This window comes from Lissotriton vulgaris, chromosome 1_1, assembly GCF_964263255.1.
Source record: "Lissotriton vulgaris chromosome 1_1, aLisVul1.2, whole genome shotgun sequence".
NCBI classification, from domain to species: Eukaryota; Metazoa; Chordata; class Amphibia; order Caudata; family Salamandridae; genus Lissotriton; species Lissotriton vulgaris.
Window position 1 is genome coordinate 1,275,732,264 of NC_141685.1, and position 24,912 is coordinate 1,275,757,175.

The following is a 24,912-nucleotide window of genomic DNA, read 5'->3' on the forward strand; positions in this document are numbered from 1 at the left end:
TGCCTCCTTGATGTCTGCACTCCAATCATGTCGTTCACAGGTTGCCGCAGCCTTCCCTGACAACACTGATGTAAAGCCACATGATGTCCGTCCTGGGGACCTCGTATTAGTGCGCAACTTTGATAGAAAGAGTCCGTTGGAGCCCCGCTGGAAATCGCCGAAGACCGTCCTTCTCACCACGAGGACCGCCGTGAAGATCGAAGGGAGAAAGGGGTGGGTTCATACGAGTCATGTGAAAAAATTCCATGAACTGAAACCAGACCGAGACTCGTCCACCCCCACCAAAGATTGTGTTGAGCCAAGAGACTTTACAGCACCCGAACGAGAAAAAACTCCCCAAGAGGAGTACCGCATGAAACTCCGATCTAGCAAGTCAGACAGTTTAATTGTTTAAGTCCTCCCCTAGGTGAATCGGTTAAATAGTTTCTGACATGTATCCCCTAGATCGAGATAGAGAGAGAGAGAGAGGAGCCAAGAAACGTACATACTGTAAATCACTCCGTAGTCACTGTATAGTGACACTATTAATCATGTTTATTCTGAGTATTTTAATTATTGTTGCTAGCATCCTTTTACCTATCTACTACCCTATTTTCAAGCATGAACAATCTGTTTACAATGTCTCTGCTGAACACACTTTTAGCAAGTTGCCTCCTCATGAACTCTCCTACAGACTTGCGCTGCGCAACAACACATTCATTAGTATGTTACATCATTCCCATCAAACTAACAATGCTACAGATTGCTGGATATGTGGCCGACTCCCTCCCTACCAGAATTACAAGGGAGCTCTGCCCCTCTTTCCGTACCCGTTCACTCACAATGGCTCCTGCGGTGCATGGTTTAAAATAATTAATTCCTTAGATCCTGATATTGCCGTTTTCGACGGGGGCTGGGTTTGGGGAAACCTGAACTTGGTCCTGCTCGACGTCTGTTACCCTGATAAGGAGGGACTCCCCACTAGAATAGGAACTGATCTAGAAAATGAAGTGTATGGATTAGGTAACTATACAATTAGCCTTATGATTCTTACTGTTGAATCCGAAGCCGCACCTGTTATACCTACTATGTCAGTATTGCCAGTTACTGGTGAATTATGTATCAGGAAGAAAGGTTCAGTACACTTAGGTCGTAGTAAATGCGCTACTGTGGTCGAATTCAGCGATCATGGAAAATCGTCCTTTAAAGCTATTAGTCATTCTTACTTTGTTTGTGGTCATACCGCATACATACGTCTACCTCCAGATTGGGATGGTACCTGTTACATTGCATTCCTTCTGCCACCTGTTTTCCTAGCTCCCCCTGATTACCATAGAAATACCAATCTAGTAAAGAATAGACCCAGAAGAGATATCCCACTTGTCGACTACACAGAAACGGCATGGGAACAGTACACCGATTTTAATAAAGGATTCTTTTTCTTTTTAGGACCTGTTCAGAATAGTAAATTAATACGTAGATTAACTAGAACGCTTGAAGCAGTAGTGAATGAAACTGCCTCCGCCTTAGGTAACTTAACAGAAGAGCAGTCCGCCATGCGGGTTGTTGTCCTTCAGAACCGTCTTGTTATTGACGTCATCTTGGCAGATAGAGGCGGAGCTTGTAAGGTCATCGGGTCAAGTTGCTGTGTTTTCATACCACAAAACGCACCATCTGTATATCAAGCTATTACACGTCTCCATAAAATTGCAAATCAGATACATCAGGATCCAGGCACCTGGACTTGGTCCGGTTGGTTCTGGACAACGTTAACCGCTTGGGGATGGAAGATCCTATCCTTCCTAGGCATTGGCCTAGTCCTAGTATTCAGTTGCTGCCTGTGCCTGCAGTGTGGGCCAGCGATTTGTGGACTATGTGCCACCTCTTGTATTGAACATTCCAGTTTTTTCTCAAAACGTAAAAGAAAGAAAGAAGAACAAATGATGTTACAAGAACAAACTGATAGATTCATGAGGATCGATATATCATGAAGGGTCCGTAGGGAACAAGGAGGGAATGAGGAAATATAAATTCTATGGTCAAGTTGTGTTCCCTAGCGCGTACCCCACCGACTCTATGTACCAGCTTAAAGTGCATGTAACTTCCCTCCTGTGCCAGCTATGAAGACGCAAATACATTTGCGTCCAACGTTAACTTGTCCTCTTTCAGACCCACCCTGAATGGGTTAAATAGTCCGTTCCTAAGTATGCTATGCCAACGTCTTTTTTTAGTGTACTTTACATGTTTTTCCTGCTCTGGCAAAGTAGGCCCTGAATTTCTGCCATCGAGCCTCTTTTTCTGGCTTCTGACTATGACATCCTCAGCCCAGGCTGCCTCTGTACCCGTGAACTCTGACTTACTTCCAGCGCGGCCCCTCGCGCTCAGCTCAGCCTGCTTTCTGCCAAGACTGACTATAACCTTCGAGTTATCTGTTCCGCTCCTCGAAAATGCATTCCTGCCTACCAGCTTCAGTAAACATCCTCCCCAGCTGCAGAGCCAAAGGGCCGACCCGTCTCAGTGCAAGTAATTCATAGCTTCTGTTACCATGCTTCCATGGAAGGCCCCTTTGCCCCCACGCTTCTCATGCAGACACTTAGGCGCTTATACACGCATCCACAGTTAGCATAGAATAGCTTCTGCCCTAGAGACCTTTCCGCCCAGATAATATGGTTCCTAAACATCAGATACCAGATATGATAGAAGTACAAGTTGATCTGACATGCCAGACTTCTGTCTCTTTCCGTCAGTGTAAATGTCAAGTCCCCTGCACCCCTCCAATCACACGTCATGCAGCTGCGCGCGCATCCAAGCTTCCGATTTCTGCTGACATTGCCACATTCTGCTTGGTGCCACCCACCTGCGTCACCTATCAGTGACGTTTCTAGCACACACCTCCAGTTCACGCCTCTTGATTACGTACTAATACCACGTGTATACTGTTATCTTGTCTTCTCTCAACTGTTACGCCTCCTGCACTGTTGCTTATGATATGAATTAAGTATATAAGCTATGTACTGTCAATAAAGTGGCGCGCGCTCTCTATCCCTTCTGACACCCCTGTGGTGGTCAGAATCAGATATCCTGGTCATGACCATTCCTTTTTAAGGAATAAAACCCCTAAGAACTCTAACACCACGGACTCTGTTTTTTTCTTTCCGATCTGAGTTATTATTGATTAAGTACTTACCTGCATAGAAATTAAGAGAGTAAATTAATTATTTACGTCAGCGTGCACTGATGGCTGGTGGTGTGTGTGCCCAGTGGAAGCGTGCACTGATGGCTGGTGGTTTGTGTACCTGGTGGAAGCGTGCACAGACAGCTGGTGGTGTGTGTGCCTGGTGAAAGCGTGCACTGATGGCTGGTGGTGTGTGTGCCCGGTGAAAGTGTGCACTGATGGCTGGTGGTGTGTGTGCCCGGTGGACGCGTGCACTGATGGCTGGTGGTGTGTATGCCTGGTGGAAGCGTGCACTGATGGCTGGCGTGTGTGTGCCTGGTGGAAGCGTGCACTGACGGCTGGTTGTGTGTGTGCCTGGTGAAAGTGTGCACTGACGGCTGGTGGTGTGTGTACCTGGTGGAAGCGTGCACAGACGGCTGGTAGTGTGTGTGTGCCCGGTGAAAGCGTGCACTGACGGCTGGTGGTGTATTTGCCTGGTGAAAGCGTGCACTGATGGCTGGTGGTGTGTGTGCCTGGTGGAAGCGTGCACTGATGGCTGTTGGTGTGTGTGCCTGGTGGAAGCGTGCACTGATGGCTGGTGGTGTGTGTGCCTGGTGGAAGCATGCACAGACGGCTGGTGATGTGTGTGTGCCTGGTGAAAGCATGCACTGACAGCTGGTGGTGTGTGTGCCCAGTGAAAGCATCCACTGACGGATGGTCGTGTGTGTGCCTGATGGAAGTGTGCACTGACGGCTCGTGGTGTGTGTGCCTGGTGGAAGCGTGCACTGATGGCTGGTGGTGTGTGTGCCTGGTCGAAGTGTGCACTGACGGCTGCTGGTGTGTGTGCCTGGTGGAAGCAGGAGCATTCCCAGTGATTGAAGATAGAAATTAAACTTACAAAGAGGAGTGGGAGGAGGGGGAGAATGGAGGGGGAGTGCAAGCAGAGGACCATGATTTACAGCTAGAAAACGCAAATGAAGCTGACCAGGAGGTAGGGGGAAAAGGGAGGGGGGTAGTGCAAGCAGAGGAGCCTGATTACAGCAATAAAAACACAGATAGCTGCTGTGCACGTTCATGAGCTGGTGAACGCAAGCTGTAGGCCAGCAAAACCCTCTGGTGGCACTTTTAAAAGCCACTTACTAAATGTCACGACGAGACAGCGCATGCGCGTTCTCAGGCGAGACCTAAAAATGGAGTGGGGGGAATAACCTAGTTAATCACAGCGCGTGACATCATAGCGAGTGACATCACAGGAAGTGTCATCATAAGAAGTGACATAAGATCTTAAGCCCTCACATATATGTGTAGCAGGTCTATCATGAGTACATTGGAGCACATTTCGAGTATACAGGGAAACCCTCCTGATTTAGGCAGAAGATTCACACTTTTATAAAATACACATACACCAGTGTGACCTTTTGTCAGCTTAACCTTCCTCTACCCCTAGTGCTTTACAAGAAAAAATAGTGTTACTTAAATTATTTAAACGCCTCCTCAGGGGTAGTAAGTACTATATAACTGCTATTAATTGTTGTGTAAATGCTAGGAAAGACCAATACATCTGACATTCTTACAGGCATGCATATCTCCTAAACAGCCTGAACAAAGCAAAAAGCTGCCTCTCTTAAGAATCTGTGAAGTGCTAACAAGGTGAGCCTTTGTTTCCCCTCTGCTGCATTTGCATCTAGGTGTGAGGCTCATGACTGCTCTCAGCCAGGAGACTCGAACAAAAGGAGTCCTGAAGACCCCTCAGATTCGGCCTTTGTGAAGGGCTCAGCAGGAGTCTGAACTAATAAATCCCCCCTTCCCGCCTGCACATTGTTGCCGATCGAAAGCAGACAACAACGTGCAGGAGCTGCTGAATGTGTCCCGGTGTTTGCAAATTACACCAGGATGAATTCAGCATATTTTTCAGTGGGGCCCAACTTCTTGGCAGGGAAGATGGCGCCTACCATGTGAAAATAGTGGGTGGACGCCATCCACCCACATGCACCCCCAACTGGTTAGCCTATTGCAATCCTGGGAGCTAACTGTGAAAGCCACGCTCACTGGTTCTTACCACCAGCACCAGCCAGGCCGTAGAGTCCTACATTTAATATAATACATCAATATGAGCCGCAATCACCCCCGCCTGGCATGTATATTTATTTTGAAATACTACAGTGTACTGTATGATGCCATATAATGTGATTGCACTGATGAAATATTTAAGGTAGTTGTTAATTTGTATATCATGAGGACATTTATCATACAGTATTTCTCATGCTCAGTATGATATTGTTGTTACTATTATGTAATCCCATTTCTACAATACAATACAATATTAATTTTTTTGTATTTATGCACAGTGATTTGGTACAACGATACATGTGATCAAGGCCAGCAATGGCCGAAACGTGTCATGTTGGGAAGTAAAGCGATTGCTTTACGTCGATTTGAGTGAGTGTTTTCTATTTCTTCTGAAGAGGCTGTTTGGATTTACATTTATCACCAGTGGACTTGTCTGGCTTTGTGCTCCACCCCTCACGGGCCCAAGGGCTTTTTCGAGTTGGTTGCTCTGTGTGTACATACATATATGGTATTGTATTTGCATTTAAATAGCGCTTACTACCCCAGACGACGCGCCAAAGCACTTTTTCGGCGAGTAGCACGCTACTCCGAAACCCATAAAGGATTAGTGTTTAATTAGTATAGTGAAATATGAAAGTAATTTTTGTGGTGGATAGGTTAGTTAGTTAATTGGATTCAGAAGGATACCAGAGGGATAGAAGAGGGAAAACACATTGCACCAAATTATTTGATCGACTCACTATTGAGTACACCTAACGGCAGTTAACTGACTATAAAGAATCTTGGCGTACGGAAGGGTATTGCTCTCCTTTACAGCATACAATTAATACCAATACCGACGTAATCAGTCCACTAACCTTGGGGTACGAGAAGCATGGTACTCGCTGTAAGGAGCTTCAATGCCTCGTCGGAGGGTAACAGTCGCATTATAAATGCAGTTACAATACAAGGACGTGAAATTACAAGACTTTCATAGGCTACTAAGTGTAGTTTAATCCCTTGCATGCTGATGACGGCTCCCTCCGTCATGCACTACGGCGCTCGTGTGCCTACGGCGCTCGTGTGCTGATGACGGCTGGGGCCCGTCATAAACCCGCCCACTCGCGATTTTGCAGCACAGGCACAGAATCGTGGCAGCATGCAAGGGGTTAAAAGCAAAACTTGTTTGTACAGCACCGCCCCTCCACAAAGAGACATGCCCAGAGACAACATTACACTTACAGCCATTAATTCTTCACATTACCTTCTTTCTTCTGCCCATATTTCCTCTTTTTTTGTCTCATTTAGCCCTCCTTCTTCACATACCCCATCAACAGCCTTACCCATTTCCATTATCCCTCCCTTCTTCCCATGCACCGCTTATTTCTGAGCGACTCTTCCTCCTCAATGCACACATACATCATCCAGCCTTATGAGAGGCATCAATTATAGTCAGAAACCCCCACCTTCGCCCCGCGAAAGCACCAGACCCAATAACTGTCGCCGAGGCATCAGAGATTGAATCACACTCGCGGGAAGCTTTCATCTGCTGTTCTTATTAATGACAGGTAGAAGACCCAACGAGTTTCAGTCCAGTGCTCGTACCTTGATCACGGGTTATATTGCATTTAACCCTCACCACCATTTATTTCCCCTGCCCAATGTCCTCACTTCCGTGATGTCCCAACGCGTTGTGGGAAATGGACTTCATTCTAACTGTTTTCAGGGTAGCTAATTCAAAGTGCTCTTGCGCTTTCGTGCAAAGCCCTTCACTACAAAGTACTACTCATGAAGTGCTGGTGCTTAGTGCGAATAGTGACAATTGATTAAAATCTCATATCTTTTTAAGGCATAATTTCAAATTTTCTATTTATGCAAAGTTTATTTTCAAATGGTTTCAACATTGTCGCATATAATTCATCATATTCATACCAGGAATACTCTTGCCAATTATGAATTTCCATTTATTTCGAAGAAGTAACTTTTTTCCCATGTTTTATGTTTTTTCTCCTATTTATAGATTCTCAGTCTCTTCATTTATTGTTTGCCTCCTAGTGGGCTTCATCTTCTCCGCAAATTCTCGCGGCAATGTCCTCATAACATTAACATTGTTATCTTACGTTATAGCCTTCAAATGGGCAATCATTTCATCCATATCCATTTCATAAATCATTCTCTCAATGGTTATTTTTGTTCTTTTCATGTCATTAACGTTTTATTATACATTTCAAATGATTATGGGTTCTCAACTGTTTTTTTTACCCTCTGGTGGGTTTATGCATTGCCATCTTTTTCAACTGTGCATTTCAATTTATTATGATTTTTTATTCAAAATCATAACTCTAGAAATCCCTAATACCATGCATGCCCTTCAGTAATCACTCATTCAGCCAACATGCCACAGAGTTTTGGGACCTATTGAACAATGCCTTCCCTGACCACCTTTTCCTCACCGAACATGGCTGACTGCAGCATCAGAACCAAAATTGCCAGGCAAGACCGCCAACACAAACCTGGAGGAAAGATAGTCATAATTTTCAAAGACATGATCAGCTGCAGCACCAACTCAGAAATGGGAATCGACTACGCAGAACGCAATTTCAAACTACAACTCACAGCCAATTTCACATCAAGCAGAACTCTGATCTGGCCAACTTCCTCAGTAACATCTTGGACTTTCTCACCCCACTAGCCATTGACTCCAGTGCCTACATCCTTCTAGAAGACCTCACCTTTCACTTAGAAGACCTTGCACTCAAACTGAGCTGCACTCCTCGATAGCCTCCGAAACCTGAGACTCATCTAATATCTATCAGCCCCCACCCAAGCAGCTGGACAAATCTTGTACCCCAACTTTACCTCATTCATCGGTATCATAATCAGCAAACCCACTCACACAACCTGGACCGACAATGTAATCATCAGCTTTTCAGTCAACACTCCCTACCACAAGTGAACCGCCACGACTGGCCCTGACCATTGACACTGGCATGCTCTATCTGAGGTGGACTGGACCATCACTAAACACATCCACAGGACACATATCAGATGACACCAATAACTCCAACAACTGAATCACAGTCTGGGCTGATACCCTGACCCCCAGGAAAGAAGCCAAACAGCACGAGTGCAAATGCAGGCCAACTGGTACATGGAAGAACTCAGAGGGACCAAATGGCACTGTAAACAACTGGAATGGAGATGGAGAGCAAGTCAGGAAGAATTGGACAAGGACGTTTTCATATCTGCCCAGAGACACTACCACCAGCAAATCCAGGAAAACAAAAGGAAGGCCCTAGCTGAGTGCATCAACAACAGTTCCAAGAAAATCAAAGAAATCTTTGCTATCATCAAGGACTTTACCACACCAGCCGCAACTACCAGCAACATCACTCCAACCCAACAAACTGTAACAACCTCTCATACATCATCTGCAACAAAATCACAGCTATTTATAACAACTTCAACCCACATCCTGACCGCATCAACCTTCTAACAAGCTTTACAGCACAAGGCAAAAGTTACACCCTAACAACGAGGAACCTTACAATCATAGAGCAAACCACAGCAATAATGAAGACCATTCACTCCGGGGCCCCATTGGACCCTTGCCCACACATCATCTTAAACTAAGATTCAACCCCCACCTGCGAAGCTCTCACCTCCATTCTCAATACCTCCATCGGCACAACCACATTTCCGGAGGAAAATAGCCTTTACAACAAGATCATTACCAAGCAATTCCTTTACCATCTATCCCTTACCATGCATATGCCTTTACATGGTTAAGGCATATGTGTTGTAATAATTTGTGTGGTAAAGGCAAATGTGTGGTAATGTAGGTGTTGTAAAGGCATTTGTGGTATTGGCATGCATGGTTTGTCATACATCCATTTCCAGAAGCCAAGAAGAAGTTATCATACCTCTCTTAAGGGGACTATGCTGGCCCCCTATATATCAACATGCACAATTCAAGCTTCTCACCCGTACATTCAAAGCAATACACAATACAGTCCAAATTTACCTTAACAGCAGCGTGCAGTTCCACCAACCCTCCAGGTACCTGTTCTCAGTCGGACTCACACTAACTCATGAACCATCGCTGCGCTGCCCCTACCGCGGACTTTTCTCATCTAGCATGGCTATGCCCCAAGGTGTCAGAATTTTGGCAGGCAGTTTGCGTTGCCATCTCAGAAATTACCTCCGCCACGGTGCAGCCTGATCCTTCCCTGTGTCTGCTAGGCTTTGTAAAATTCTGTCCAGATATCTCTTGCCGCTTGATTGCAATGCTGCTAGTCCTGGCCAGGCGTAGGGTGGCCTTGTGCTGGGGTCGCAGACCGGCGCCTAAATTTGATCACTGGCTGGAAGACACCTTGAGGTGCCAGACTTTTTTGTCAGAATTTTGAGACCTGCTACCCGCGAGGTATCGTCCTATTGACATATGGGGACCCTTAGTGACATATCTCCATCCCGTGCTCCTTTAAGCTGTGCTGCCTCTCATGCGCTCCCCGCCGGCACCCCGCCTGCGGCGGCCGCCGGTGCTGGTCAGTAACTGCTTCCCTTTGTCCCTCTGCCTCCCTAGTCCGCTGCACTGACCACCATCGCTGTAGGTGCGCCCACACCTCCTTTTGGGGGAGGGACAAACTGGGTAACTTTGCTGTTATAACAGTATCACACAGAATTTGTCTTTTGCAGGTGGGAATGCCTTTTCAATTATGATGCTTGACTTGGAACTTACTGTGTATGTCGTTCTGATGCAAACTGTAATTTGTTTGTTTTGTATTTTCTCAATAAAGGTTTTGAAAAAAAAAAACAACAAAAAAAAACTCATGAACCATGCACATGGAAGAGTAGGTGAGGAGGTCGTGCTTTCTCACACATTGCCCCCAAAACATGGAACAACCTTCCACTCCACACCATAGTCTCCTCTTCACTTCCTGAATTCTGCAAGAAGCTGAAGACCTCGGTCTACAAGTAAGTCCTCGAGGCAAGACCCACAGAACTGCAAAGTTCAAGGATACCCTCACGGATGATTTGAAACTATAAAAATACACTTACCATTACATATCTATCTGTCTATATATCTATCTATCTATCTATCTATCTATCTATCTATCTATCTATCTATCTATCTATCTATCTATCTATCTATCTATCTATCTATCTATCTATCTATCTATCTATCTATCTATATATCTATCTATATATATATATATATATATTTACATACATTTAAACATTATTTTAGTGACTTACCAATGATGAAAAGTCTCCTGACATGAAAGAAGGAAAATATACCTGAGATGTTCTGACTTCCAATGCAGCCTGCCAAATTAAAGGTCCCATTAAGAGGGGTTGCTCTGTGTCCCTCAGGACCTGGGCATACAATATGATAAAGCTACAGTGAGTTCTGTTCGGCAGAAACATTTCTTTACGATTAGTGCTAATGTCAATTTAAACAAATCAATAAATAATTGACACAACACACGAGTCTGTAGTTATTCAGTATATTCGTACTCATATACCGAAGTTCTGTAATCATACAAGAATTAAAGTCTCAAACAAGGCTGGTATACAAAAGTGACGTACAAATGATTCAGTGAGAAAGCGACACAGCATGATCATGTGAATCTGACAACAAACACAACAAATGACTTAAGCATAAAGTCTGGACAGATGACTTAAATGTTGTAAAAAGCGTCTCCTCCCCTGTGTCTATAACCCAACCGTTTAGGCCTACAAGCGATTGGACTGAACAAATGGCCCTCTGTATTTATGAAAAAATAAATTAATTCAGGATTCCTTTGAAATTCCGTTAGCGGGTGTGGAGGACGCTGAGCGTTTCCACCTAGTTGTTGGCCCCAGCCCTAGTGCCTCCCTTAGGGAGTTCCCGGAGATTACTCTAGAACAATCTTGGTGTTCATGAAAGCTTTGAAATCGGGTTCACCCACTGATCCCTGCCCAGCGAAGATTCTGTCCCCATTGGCTGATGTGATTAATCTCTGTGTGAATTCCATCCTGAACACCGCTTTATTGGAAGGGACAATGCCACAATTGTGGAAACATGCTAAAATCCCCCCGCTACTTAAGAAACCGTCCGCTGACCCTGAGGTAGCCTGTAATTACAGGCCTATTTCTCTTCTGCCTTTCTTTCCGAAAGTCTTGGAAAAATTAGTAAACCAGGTCCTAACGAATTATGTGGAGACTAATGCTCGGCTACATTCTAGCCAGTCAGGCTTTAGAGCCAACTTTAGTAATGAAATGGCTCTATTGGAAGTGACAGAAACCATTAAAGCTACATTGGATAGAGGAGGCAATGCCGTTCTGGTGTTTCTGGACCTCTCCGCAGCTTTTGACACCGTGCCTCATTCGAGATTACTGGAAAGACTTAGCAACACTGGTATTGGAGGCACGGTGTTGAGTTGGTTTACGTCCTTTCTCGCCAACCGCTCTCAAACCAGCTGGTCTTCTCCTTTCTCGGCGGAGATTCCTACTTTGAATGTGGGGGTGCCTCAAGGCTCTATTTTGAGCCCCACATTATTTAACTTGTACATGGCCCCCTTGGCCCCACTTGCTGAGAAATTTGGTGCCAAAATAGTGTTATATGCTGATGGCACTCAGCTGTTGTTTACTTGCGCGAAAGGGGAGTTGAGTTTGATGGCAACTTAATCAACATCTGCCTCTCTAACGTCTTCTCCTGGTTAAGTTATAACCATCATAAATGTAACTCAGAGAAGTCGGAGATTATCTTTTTCGGGTCTCGGCCACCCGACACTTGGTCTGAATGGTGGCCCAAGGATATGTCCCCCAAGGTGGGCAGACGATGGCAGGATTCTATCTGACATACAATTCGGGTTCCGAGAGGGCTTAGGGACCATTGAACAAGCCCTAAACCTGACACTGTTGATAAGCAAGTATGTCAATGCGAAGGCGGGCGTCTTGTACATGGTGTACGTAGATTTGTCAGCCGCCTTCGACTGTGTCAGTCATGCCACACTTTGGTCTGTTCTACTGGAGATGGGGGTGGAATTGAGTCTGGTCAATTTTTTGCGGGAACTATACTCTAATGCTTCGGCCAGAGTGAGGTATGGGGTAAGGGGTGAGTTAACTGCGTCGTTCTCTCCACACTTTATACCAACGGTCTGGAGAGGGATATGATTAAGGGGTGCCAGGACCTGCCGATAATAAACAACCGCCCAATCCCAGCACTACTCTACGCCGATGACGCAGTAATACTGGCTCGCACTCCCCGTGAATCACAAAAAGCACTAAATACATATACTTCATTTATGGCCAAGCTGGACCTAAATATCAACATCAAAAAAACTTTTGTTATGATAGCAGGGTCTGGAAAGAAAAGAAGAACAAAGGACATTTATCTGAAAAACGAAAAATTAGCGACTACTGATTAATACCCCTACCTTGGAATTGTGATTGACCAAAAACTCACCTGGAAACCGGCAATTGAGTCTAGGAAACTCAGCTTTATGAGAACTACCACTGCCCTTGTAAATTTTTCTAGAAAATTCGGGAAGAGGCCTCATTTGGAGCTTGTACAAATTTATAAAGCCAAATGTCTAACAGTCGCAATGCACGGGGCGGGTGTGTGGGTGCATGTAAATACGGACCCATTACAAGCGGTTGAAAATACCTTTTTGAGGTATCTTCTCGCTGTACCTCGGAGTGCAGCTACCTTTTCATGTCACATGGAACTAGGTCTCTCTCATTTGGCCGATATAGTGAAATTACAGCCACTTCTCCTGTGGCATCGTATCTGGTCTTAAGATGAAACCACCTTTTCACAGGGGATCATTTTAGACTGTGTCGCCTTGGATAATGTGCACAAAATTGGATGGTTATCTTATGTAAAAAGCTTCCTCTATGGCCTTGGGTTGGAAAAATACTATCACGCACCACCAACAATTCAGGAGTTATCTAGGAAGGCTTTTCAGGCACAGTGTCTTATCCATCTTGAAGAACTGCGACTGACTAAAGAGGTCACTAAACCATCCATAACACATAGTTTGGCTGTTCAAACTACTTTCTCCATTCAGCCTTATTTAACTTATGATCTTTACACCTTTGAGAGATTCCTTTTGATTCGGTTTAGGTTACATTTTTTTCATGGTCTGGTTGCCTTTCCAACGAGAAATAATTGGGCCAATGTCTTACCATCTTGCTCATGTGATGATATCTCCACTCAGACAACCATACACACTATCCTATTCTGAAAATTCTACAGTGAACATAGAAAGATATGGCTTACCCCAATATTAAAACTAATGGGTATTAGAAGATGTCGTCCTGCATTGCTTTCCCTACAGTTTTTGGATGAGGAACGGATAGCAAAGTATATCATTAAATTCTTGAAGTGCATTGTTCGACATAGACCTAACTTAGACTGAATTAATTCAATATTCACATGTGTCAATTTTTATTAAGTATGTATGTGTTAATATCAAAAGATGTTTCAATACACAGTATCATACATATAGTATGAACTATTAACAAATTTAGCTTAATCTTTTTAAATTAATGTTTTTTTTTAAATAATATTAATCTTATTTAATAGAATGTGGAAAATGTATATCACTTTTTAACTGTGCTTTTATGGTTTTGTATATGAAAGAAAACCGAATAAAGAAATATTTGATTTGATTTGATTTGTGTCGGCAGTTTCCATGGTGAAGAATCTGGGAATTAAACTGGACTCTATTCTTTCTATGAAGGCTCAAGTACACTCGGTTGCCGGGCTTTGGGCTGTTGAGAATGTTGCAAAATGTTCTCCCTTTGCTCTTCATCCCTTACAGCAAGACAGTGGTTCAGGCCTTAATAATGTCTAGACTACGTACATTTCTTGTATCTCGGCCTTCCTGAATATCTTTTGGGCCGGCGACAAGTGATCCAGAACGCAGCAGCTAGAGCCATTTTTTTGACAAGTTCTAGAACTCATACCACCCTGCTCCTGTCTTCACTTCACTGGCTTCCTGTAGGGAACATAATTCAGATTAAAGCCCTGGTTCTGGTTTTTAAAGCCTTTCATAAGATTGGAGCTCCCTATCTTAGGGACAGATTTAAGCCTTATTTCCCCCAGCACACCCTGAGATCTTCATCCCAACTTTTGATTGTTACTCTCAGGGTGCGACTGTCTCGGTCAGGAGGTAGATCTTTTCATGTAGTTGCTTCACGGCTGTGGAATAGACTCCCTCTCCCTATTAGACAGAGCCCTGACCTCCTGACTTTCAGGAAAAATCTTAAAAACGTGGGTCTTCCAGCTGTGAGCCGCTCGACAGTGATCTGTTTTGCCATATGTTACATGATGTATGGCTGTTTTCAGCCCTGGGACACTCCAGGGAGTAGCCATGCGCTTTATAAATATGCGCTAACATAACATAACATAACTTGACAAGATGTCTGTTTTCTTTTTCACTTCAGCTCAAGACAATGCCTATTGTATTATTTGCTGGTATTTTAGACTTGTTGGCCAAGGAGACGGAACCTTTATACTATCGTCGAAGTTTTGACCCTAATGGTGTGTGTTCCTACTCAATCATCACAAGGGGTCTTCCTCAGGAGTGCAAAAGTGAAAACAGCCTGAATGCTGAAAGAACAGCGTATTACTCTGTGTTTAGATTAAGCTAATACGACCCTCCCGGCCGGGATGGAGTACACAAAACGTATCAAGCGTGTCGACAATCCTATCTTGGATTACTGGGTTGTGTACCATTATCTATGGGTTGTAAGAAGCTTGCGATAAGTGCAATGCACTGACAGATACGTGGTCTTCTCTCTGCGATTCATAAGCTACAACTAGCATACCTTATTCTAATTGTAATCCAAAGAAAAATCTGTATCCTATAAGGATATATATATATATATATATATATATATATATATATATATATATATATATATATATATATATTTTTTTTTTTTTAAATACCCTCATTGGTAACATTCATTAGCCAATTCCGACACCTTAATTACAGCTCAAGCAATTTATCAGGCCTGATTTCAACCCAAGAGGAAGGAACACTGGCAAAGCCAATGGGTTTGATGCTCACATTTGAGTGCTGACATAAACAATAAAAAATGCCTGCTGCAGTGAAAACCAATTAGAAATGAGTAATTAGTATATACAAAGCATGGTTGAGATAAAGTGTCAATTGCATGATGACAGAGTGTACTTTTCGGATGTAAAATAGTCCCTCATACATTCCAGTGGATGCAGAAAGATACTCCCGAAGAGCTTGTCGAAAGGTGAGACTAAAATACTGTAATGCAAGAAATGATTGACAGTTTCTGAAGCTGATGGACGTATTTTGCTGAGCCAAAGAAGGAATTGCTGCCCATTTAATGAATAGTAAGAAAGATAAACTTATGAGTACTACAGCGTAAGAAGCTTAATCTCTTTATTGTTTTTTTCTGTTTCTGTTTAAGTAGGCACGCACGCTGATGAGCGTCCAGAGGAGTGGAGACACACTAGCTAAGCCCAAAGGAATATGATTTTTTGCCTCCACATGAGGTCCATACTCTGTTTCACAGTACCAAAAATAATTTTTAAAAAGCAGAACCTGAAAAAGCATCCCTGTGTCCATAAGAAACTGCCCTGACCTTGGACCAATTCAGGAAAGAGCTGAAGACACATCTCTTTAAAGAACACTGCATGATACTGCAGTAACATTGAAACCCCGCTCTCAGAACCCAGCTTCCTCCCTGAACACTTGTTGACTGTATCTGTTCCTATGTTTGGCTGGATCTGTTCCTGTGATTGGCTGGATCTGTTCCTATGATTGGCTGTAGCTGTTCCTATGATTGGCTGGATCTGTTCCTATGATTGGCTGGATAAGTTCCTATGATCCTGTAGAGCACTCTGCTGCGTTTCGGCTAGATTCACACAATGCAAATACGAGGTACATTCTATGCGCACATATGAGAATGTAGCGCCATGACATTATTCCCAGAACATCTCCACACTACCTCATTGACACTATTATCTTCACCCTACCATGACATCAACCAACATGACCTCGTCTATGGGCCCCAATAGTGGACACCAGCACTGCCACCCAAAATAAAATCACTTCCAAATGTACCCTTTTTTTAAAATAGGGCGAACAAAATAATACATTGATATTTTTTGTTTATGAGACTGTAGAGCCTAGTCTTTATAAAGAACAAGTAAAAATTATCATATTACCCTTATTACCATTCATTTAGCCTATGGAGAAGGTCAGAAGCCATCAATGAGGTAAAGGATCCGCACCAGCATTAAATAAAGGTAAGCCAGCATTTGAAAAAGGTTATTATGTTTAAACAATAAATAATTTGGTCCAGGATTGTTGTCAGAAGTTAGGGGAATTTGGATTGCTATGAGGGAGAATTGGATCACTGTGTTTTAGGGAGAGTGGCAGAAAGAGGTTTCTTCAAAGAAAGCTAAATATAACAAAAATATTAAAAGGAGTAAGTGAAGAGCGCAAGAAGAATTCAGGGAAAACTAAGAAAATAGAGGGGAAAAATGGGAAAGTTCAAGAAGGGTGGCCTCGAATTTTGAATATAAAGGATCACAACTGGAAAGGGGATTTACATGAGACCTCAGTGGGGAGGGTGAGAAATGAAGGGAGTATAAAAGCAGGTGAACTTGTTTAAAAAAAAGGGCAAAATTAAACAAAGCACAAGTTAGGTTAAACCATTTGTACAGATTTCCCCATCTTTTTTGATTTTGCCTGAGAAAGTGCATGGGGTGTTGTTTGCGATACATGTTGTTAACTACCCATTGCTTACTATTCATTGGCTTCATTGCCACTCTTCCTTGCTGGCTCCTGATTGATCAGCGAGTCGTGGTTTCTCTTTCTTTTTGTTTGTTTCTTCTTTCTTTGGAGCATGGGCCAAGTACTGATTGCTTGTTTCTGATTAGTGTCCTTCTGCTGCTCATGCTGGGATTGAGGTACTTTTTTCTCTCTCCCCCATCTTTGTTGTTGCTTGTCCCGCTTTCTCTTCCACTTCATAGCCTGCCCCCTTCCTATTGTACTTGCTCCCCTTCCCGCATTGTAACTTTCTCTATCATTGTGGATTTCCCGTCCCCACTCCAGGGTTGTTGCTTGCATGTACTTTTTGCTTGCCTCGTGCCACCTTCTGTGACATTGCTTGCCCTCTTTTCCTTCCACTGTCCCCCTCCCCCGGTTGTTGTTTGCCTGTGACAATAGACACCGTCCCCAACCCCCACCTGTTGTTGCTTGCTCGTAACACCCGACCTGCCACACCCCTTCATCGTCCCATCAGCACTAGTGGCTCCCAGTGCGACAACGGTTGTTGGCACCCCCAATGACCACATCTACCTCAGATTCCCTCACTACCAACATTTAACAGTGCACCTCAAGTCCCTATAACCACTCTCTCTCAGGCTGATTTAGTTTTATAGCACCACTCCCACCAGTGTAGGGTGTCAGATCACTTTAAATCACACAGGCATTGGCACAGAGACAATCATAGGTGTGTAAATAAGTGTATAGGAATATTACATAAGATGGAGGACTGCAAGGTGTAGGAGTCACACTTCATCTATACTGGTGGGCAGTTTTGTTTAAGAGTCCTTGGTCTGAACAAGCACAAATTCAGAATTTAAATCATAACATCATTGTTAGGGGTTCACTTTAATAATAAGAATTGATTTCTTCCCTAATGAACCCTTTTTGCAAGTTAAGTATAATAAAAGACAGGGCAAAAAGACATAAAGCTCTAACATATATCTTGGAGTTTGCATGCAGCTCTTTGATAACAGTTAATAGCTCACTATGCCAAATTAGGATTTTAATGCATAAACTGCAAGCCACTGAAGGATCCCTAGGACACAAGCAGTAACCCACTAACCTATTTACATTAGAAGCCCTTTGTGATCTTCATGGTACACATTCTTTGCAACAGTCATAGTAACCCACTGCACTACCTTAAGATGAGTTAAGACTTCCATTAGACAAACCTCCGATCTCTTTCCAGCAGTAACCTTTATCACTGCAGTGATCTTGACGTCTTTATTGATGGCTGAAAATTACTGGAAGCAATGAACGCGACAGCAGGTGCTTTTAAGACGAAAATATACTTGCAAACAGGGTGCCCCTACCCCAAGTCAGCGCCCATTGGCACCGATCGCACCGCCTTAAAGTCGGCCCTGGTCCAACCATCACCCCTCCCGCTACAAAAAATTGACTTTATTAATCTCGATTTGCAAAATATTTAATCAGATTCAAACTAAATATAAGTAAGCTAGAAAATATGCGTTGCGCGGCCCAGTGCTTGTTGGAGAATAATACTTCATGTCTGTTCCAGGGGCCAGGTTGCTTCTCAGGGAAAGAACTTATGTCACATCCTCAGGATAAGTTGCATCCCATGTTGCTACTAGAGCATTGAACGAAGCTGGCATGCTTTTGCTTACGCTGCTACCAATCCTCTATTTAGAAATCAAAAACTTGTGACTAGGCTGCTAGCCTGGTCGAGGATCCACACCAACCCCCAGGCTATCCCTGCACCACATGACTCAACTGCACAAGAGCAACTTATAAAGATGGGCCAAGCTGGGGTACCTTCGCCAGGACGCTATTAATTCCAATTGCCAGCGGGCCTAGAAAAGGATCTACACTCTGGCCCCACTTCTTTTTTTTTTTTGAGTTTTATATTAGACTCGGAGATCAGGCCCGGACTGACCGTTGCGGGCACCGGGCAATCCCCCGGTGCGCCGCACGGGTGGGGGCCGTTTTTGGGCCCCTGGGGGCCGTTTTTGTTGCAGGGCAGTTTATGCAGCATAGCTGCAAAATCGTCCCTGTAACAAAATCGTCCGAAAACCGGGCCCGGCAAAGAGCTCGGTCGCACCCCCAACCTCCCCCAGGGGGGCCGGCCGAGCACTTTGCTGGGCCGGTTTTGGTTCCCAGTCCGGTCCTGTCAGAGATATTGGGTATCAGTGCTCTTTACATGAGCACCCGTTTCGTTACACAAGGACTCGTTCATTTTGGTAGGCACAGGGATATTAAGTGATTTGCCCAGAATCACAGGACTCGAACCCAGTTCCCCAGCTACAAGGTCGACCGCTCTGCCGTAAGGCTACATCCTTCAAAAGAGCACCTTATAAATACAACTTGCTAGTTAGATAACAGAAACTCGGAGGCGAGTCTGCTAGTCTCGGAGAGGATTTACACCACACTCTTAAACTATCCTGGCCCCAAGTGGTATGACTTTATGGGAACACTTTGTAAGGTTGGTTTAAATAGTTGTACCTGCACCCATGAAGTTAACTATCCATCCAGCTGGCCGGGGCCAGGCTAAAGCATATTCTCAGGACATCCCAGCTTCCACTTGAATTTAAAAGAGCATGTCTAAGCTGGTGCACCTGTCTTCATGATGTGTTACTCTTTTCAGCTGGTTGTATCTAGAAATATCTTGACTTCTTTTTACGATTTATTTATATTTTATTTATTTATTTAGTGTTTTATAGAGCGCGAACCAGACCTGTGAGGGTAGCAGAGCGATTTACAGTAGTATCGGGTAGGATAGCAAGACAAAAAAGAGAGGGGGAGAGTAGAAGGGATAGGGAACACATAGAAGGATACAGTACATGGCAAGAAAAACAATCATAATATCCGACTGCCTATTGGGATAGGAACAAAATGAAACAATAAGCTAGAAAAGCAGTCTCAGCACCCTGGAAGATTGTTCGGCAGAGTAGGGTAGGTAACAAAAGGAGAGGGGGCCAGGGATAATGCCGTAACGATAGGTAAAGTCAGGTTACGGAGGAGAGTGTAACATGAGCATTACGAGAGGAATTTGCCCATTAGGAAAGTTTTGGTCTCCTTTTTGAAGTGAGCTAGAGACTGTATTTTTCTGATGGTGGGAGGGAGTGAGTTCCATATTCTTTGTGCGGCTCCGGAGAAAGCCCAATTGTCCGTTCTTTTTTTCTTGAAGCATGCAGGTTGGAGCAAAAGGGCTCTGGCGGACAGGGAGTTTCTTGCTCCACCAGATAGAACAAGTTTCTGTGTGAGAAAGGCAGGGTACTTGGAGTAGAGAGCCTTGTGGGTGATGCAAGCCAGTTTAAATTGTATTCTGGCCTCAAGCGGAAGCCAGTTCTGAGCTTTAAGGTGGGGTGAGATATAGTTGAACTTCTTAGAGCCAGTTAAAAGTCTAGCAGCGACATTGAGGCAGGCTATTTAAGGGTGCCAGAGAGGTTTTAGGTAGGCCAGCGAGGGTGGAGCAACCATATTCTAGCCTGGAGATTACTAGAACCTGAATTGCCGATTTTAGACCCGGGGGGTCAAGGAAAGGTTTCAGGATTCTTAGGTAGCTCAAATGAAATCTGGCAGTTTTGGCCATTGTATATCATCTTTTATACCGGCTTTTTAAGGTACATTTTTGATTGTTCATATTTATTGCAAGGGTTTTATTAACCAATGCAAATAAAGTTTACTCAACTTTAATAATCTGTCTTTAGCCATGATGTACACTAGCACGGCTGCTGTGCAACATGGTTGAAAAGAAGAAAACATTTTTTAAAAAGGGCTATTAAGCAGCCAGCATTGAATGCGCCATAAAATGTTGTTTTTTTAAACTTATAGCCATGCTTCATAGCAGCCGTACTGCTGTTCAACAAGGCTAGAAAAGTATAATGTTGACAAAGCCAATAGATCTTGTCTAGGCAACATGTTGGCTTTGCCAATGCTTGTTAATTTTGCAGTTTATAAGATAACAGCTTTATAGGGTGACGTGATTAACCTGATATTTTTGAGAGTATGAATCTCACTGATTTACTCCACATAGATCTTCACAAAATAAAAGGGCTGATGAATCAAGCAGGCTTGTCCTGTCTTCGAGATCAATTAGTTAATTCTGATAATTTTTAAGGATTAGAGTCACACCAGACAACTCTAAGGGGCCGATTACGATGGTCGCGGATTTCCCACCATCGTAATAACCCCGTAAGATCTGGAAAAATTGTCATAGGTTTCTGCTGAATGGGATTCTTCATAAAAGGCCTGTCAAGCCAATTATCCTGTACTTTTGTGATGCTTCCAATCATTCTACATGCTGTGACCTCAGACTAATTGACTGTATTTTGAACCCAATTCCCCTACCTCCCTGTACAGCTACACCCAATCACTGTACATGCCAGTAGAGGCTGCTACCAAAAGGGCGTGTGGGGGCGGACGGAGGAAATTAAAAGTACATTTTAAAATCTCACTTATTTGGCTGCCGCCTTTCTTCTGTCCTCTCATCCTATTCCTGGCTCCTGTGGAAGTAGGAAGCATCCAGGCTCCCCAGAGCCAATTACAACCCTCTCCTGAGCCAATCACAACTCTGCAATGCAGTTTTCTTATTGGTCTGAGCGCTGTGGTTCGGTGCTCAGACATGGAATGGAACCCTGGGCATGTTCTCCTCCCAGGCTGTAATGCAGCCTGGGGGGAACACAAGCAAAGTGTGCATGAATGTTTGCCCTGCTCCAGGGGGCCGGCAAAGCATTCATGCTCCCCTAGGAGGGTGCCACCACTCTCACCCAGCCTTTAAACAGCCCAGCCCACCCTCAAACAACAGAGCCAGTATGTTTAAATAAAATTATAATAACGTTGTAATAATTACTTTATTTTTGCTTTTATTATTGCTCACTCAGTGAGCTGTAGGGTGACACTCCCCCGCCTTAGTGGAGGAGCCGCCACTGGAACATGCTTCACATGCAGCTCATGGAAACTGTTACCAAAGCAGATAACCATGTATCCTCTCAATACATCCAATTAAATAAATCTTATTACGATGCCCCTTATATCCACCCCTTGAAAGTACTCACCTTCTACATGATCACCCTGAACCCCATCACCCTACAAGCTTTCTCTACAACCATTCACAGTGTCATCTATATTCACTCCCTGCATGTTTTCTCTACAACCACTCACTGAGTGTCATCTCCATTCACACCGTGCAAGCTTTCTCTGCAACCATTCACAGTGTCAGCTACGTTCACATCCTGCAGGTTTTCTCTACAACCACTCACTGAGTATCATCTACATTCACACCCTGCAAGCTTTCTCGACAGCCATTCACCGTGTCATCTCCATTCACAACCTGCAAGCTTTCTCTTCAACCCCTCACCAAGTGTCATCTACATTCACCCCTGCAAGCTTTCTCTACAATCATTCGTAGTGGCATCGGCATTCAACAACCTGCAAACTTTCTCTGCAGCCACTCCCAGAGTGTCATCTACGTTCACACCGTGCAAGTTTTCTCTACAATCATTCACAGTCTAATCTACATTCACACCCTACAGACTTTCTGTACAATCATTCACAGTGTCATCTACATTCACACTCCGCAAACTTTCTCTACAGCCACTCTCCGAGTGCCCTCTACATTCACAACCTGCAAGCTTTATCTTCAACCACTCACCGAGTGTCAAATACATTCCCACCATGCAAGCTTTCTCTACAGCCATTCACAGTGTCATCTACGTTCACACCCTGCACCCTTTCTCTACAACCGCTCACTGAGTATCATCTACATTCACACCCTGCAAGCTTTCTCTACAGCGATTCACAGTGTCATCTACATTCACACCCTGCAAGCTTTCTCTACAGCCATCACAGTGTCATCTACATTCCCACCGTGCAAGATTCCCTTCAACCACTCTCCAAGTGTCCACTACATTCACACCGTACAAGCTTTCTCCTCAACCACTCTCCGAGTGTCCTCTACATTCACACCATGCACGCTTTCTCTTCAACCACTCACTGAGTGTCATCTACATTCACACCTTGCAAGCTTTCACTTCAAACCACTCACCAAGTGTCATCTACATTCTCACCCTGCAAGCTTTCTCTTTAACCACTTACCGAGGGTCCTCTACATTCACACCGTGCAAGTTTTCTCTTCAACCACTCACCAAGTGTCATCTACATTCACACCCTGCAAGCTTTCTCCTTAACCACTCACCGAGTGTCATCTACATTCACACCCTGCAAGCTTTCTCAACAATCATTCATAGTGGCATCTGCATTTAACAACCTGCAAACTTTCTCTGCAGCCACTCCCCGAGTGTCATCTAAGTTCACACCGTGCAAGTTTTCTCTACAATCATTCCCAGCCTAATCTACATTCACACCCTGCGGACTTTCTGTACAATCATTCACAGTGTCATCTAGATTCACACTCTGCAAGCTTTCTCTACAGCCACTCTCCGAGTGTCCTCTACATTTACAACCTGCAAGCTTTATCTTCAACCACTCACTGAGTGTCAAATACATTCCCACCATGCAAGCTTTCTCTACAGCCATTCACAGTGTCATCTACGTTCATACCCTGCAGCCTTTCTCTACAACGCTCACTGACTATCATCTAGATTCACACCCTGCAAGCTTTCTCTACAGCCATCACAGTGTCATCTACATTCACACCGTGCAAGCTTTCTCTTCAACCACTCTCCAAGTGTCCTCTACATTCACACAGTGCAAGCTTTCTCTTCAACCACTTTCCGAGTGTCCTCTACGTTCACACTGTGCAAGCTTTCTCTTCAACCACTCACTGAGTGTCCTCTACATTCACACCGTGCAAGCTTTCTCTTCAACCACTCACTGAGTGCCATCTACATTCACACCCTGCACGCTTTCTCTTCAACCACTCACCGAGTGTCATCTACATTCTCACCTTGCAAGCTCTCTCTACAGCCACTTTCCGAGTGTCCTCTACGTTCACACCGTGCAAGCTTTCTCTTCAACCACTCACCGAGTGTCATCTACATTCACACCCTGCAAGCTTTTTCTTCAACCACTCACCGAGTGTCATCTACATTCACACCCTGCACGCTTTCTCTTCAACCACTCACCGAGTGTTATCTACATTCTCACCTTGCAAGCTTTCTCTACAGCCATCACAGTGTCATCTACATTCACACCCTGCAAGCTTTCTCTACAACCACTCACTGAGTGTCATCTATATTCACACCCTGCAACTTTTCTCTTCAACCACTCACCGAATGTCATCTACATTCTCACCTTGCAAGCTTTCTCTACAGCCATCACAGTGTCATCTACATTCACACCCTGCAAGATTTCTCTACAACTACTCACCGAGTGTCATCAACATTCTCACCCTGCAAGCTTTCTCTACAACCACTCACTGAGTGTCATCTACATTCACACCCTGCAACTCTTCTCTTCAACCACTCATTGAGTGTCATCTACATTATCACCTTGCAAGCTTTCTCTGCAGCCATCACAGTGTCATCTACATTCAAACCCTGCAAGATTTCTCTTCAACCACTCACCGAGTGTCATCAACATTCTCACCCTGCAAGCTTTCTCTACAGCCATCTCAGTGTCATCTACTTTCACACCATGCACAATTTCTCTTCAACCACTCACACAGTGTCATCTACATTCACATTCACTCTGAACCCAATCACTCCATGTCCTACCAAACTGCATGCTCACTTTCCAAGCCATAACTTCAGCTAATCATCCTGCATGCTTTCTCTACAACCACTCAGCAAGTATTAACTATATTTACTCAGTTTCTCCAAACCCATTCACCCCAAGGCCAATTGACCTGTACACTCAAGTTCTGGACCACCACTGTACGCCCAAGCACCTGGCAGCCAGCCTGCCACGCATGTCAGCATCTTGCTTCCATACACTGTGACTGTGTTTGATTATCCTTAGCGAAAACAAGTTGTCCTGAAGCCACACTAAGTGGCATCTTAAGGA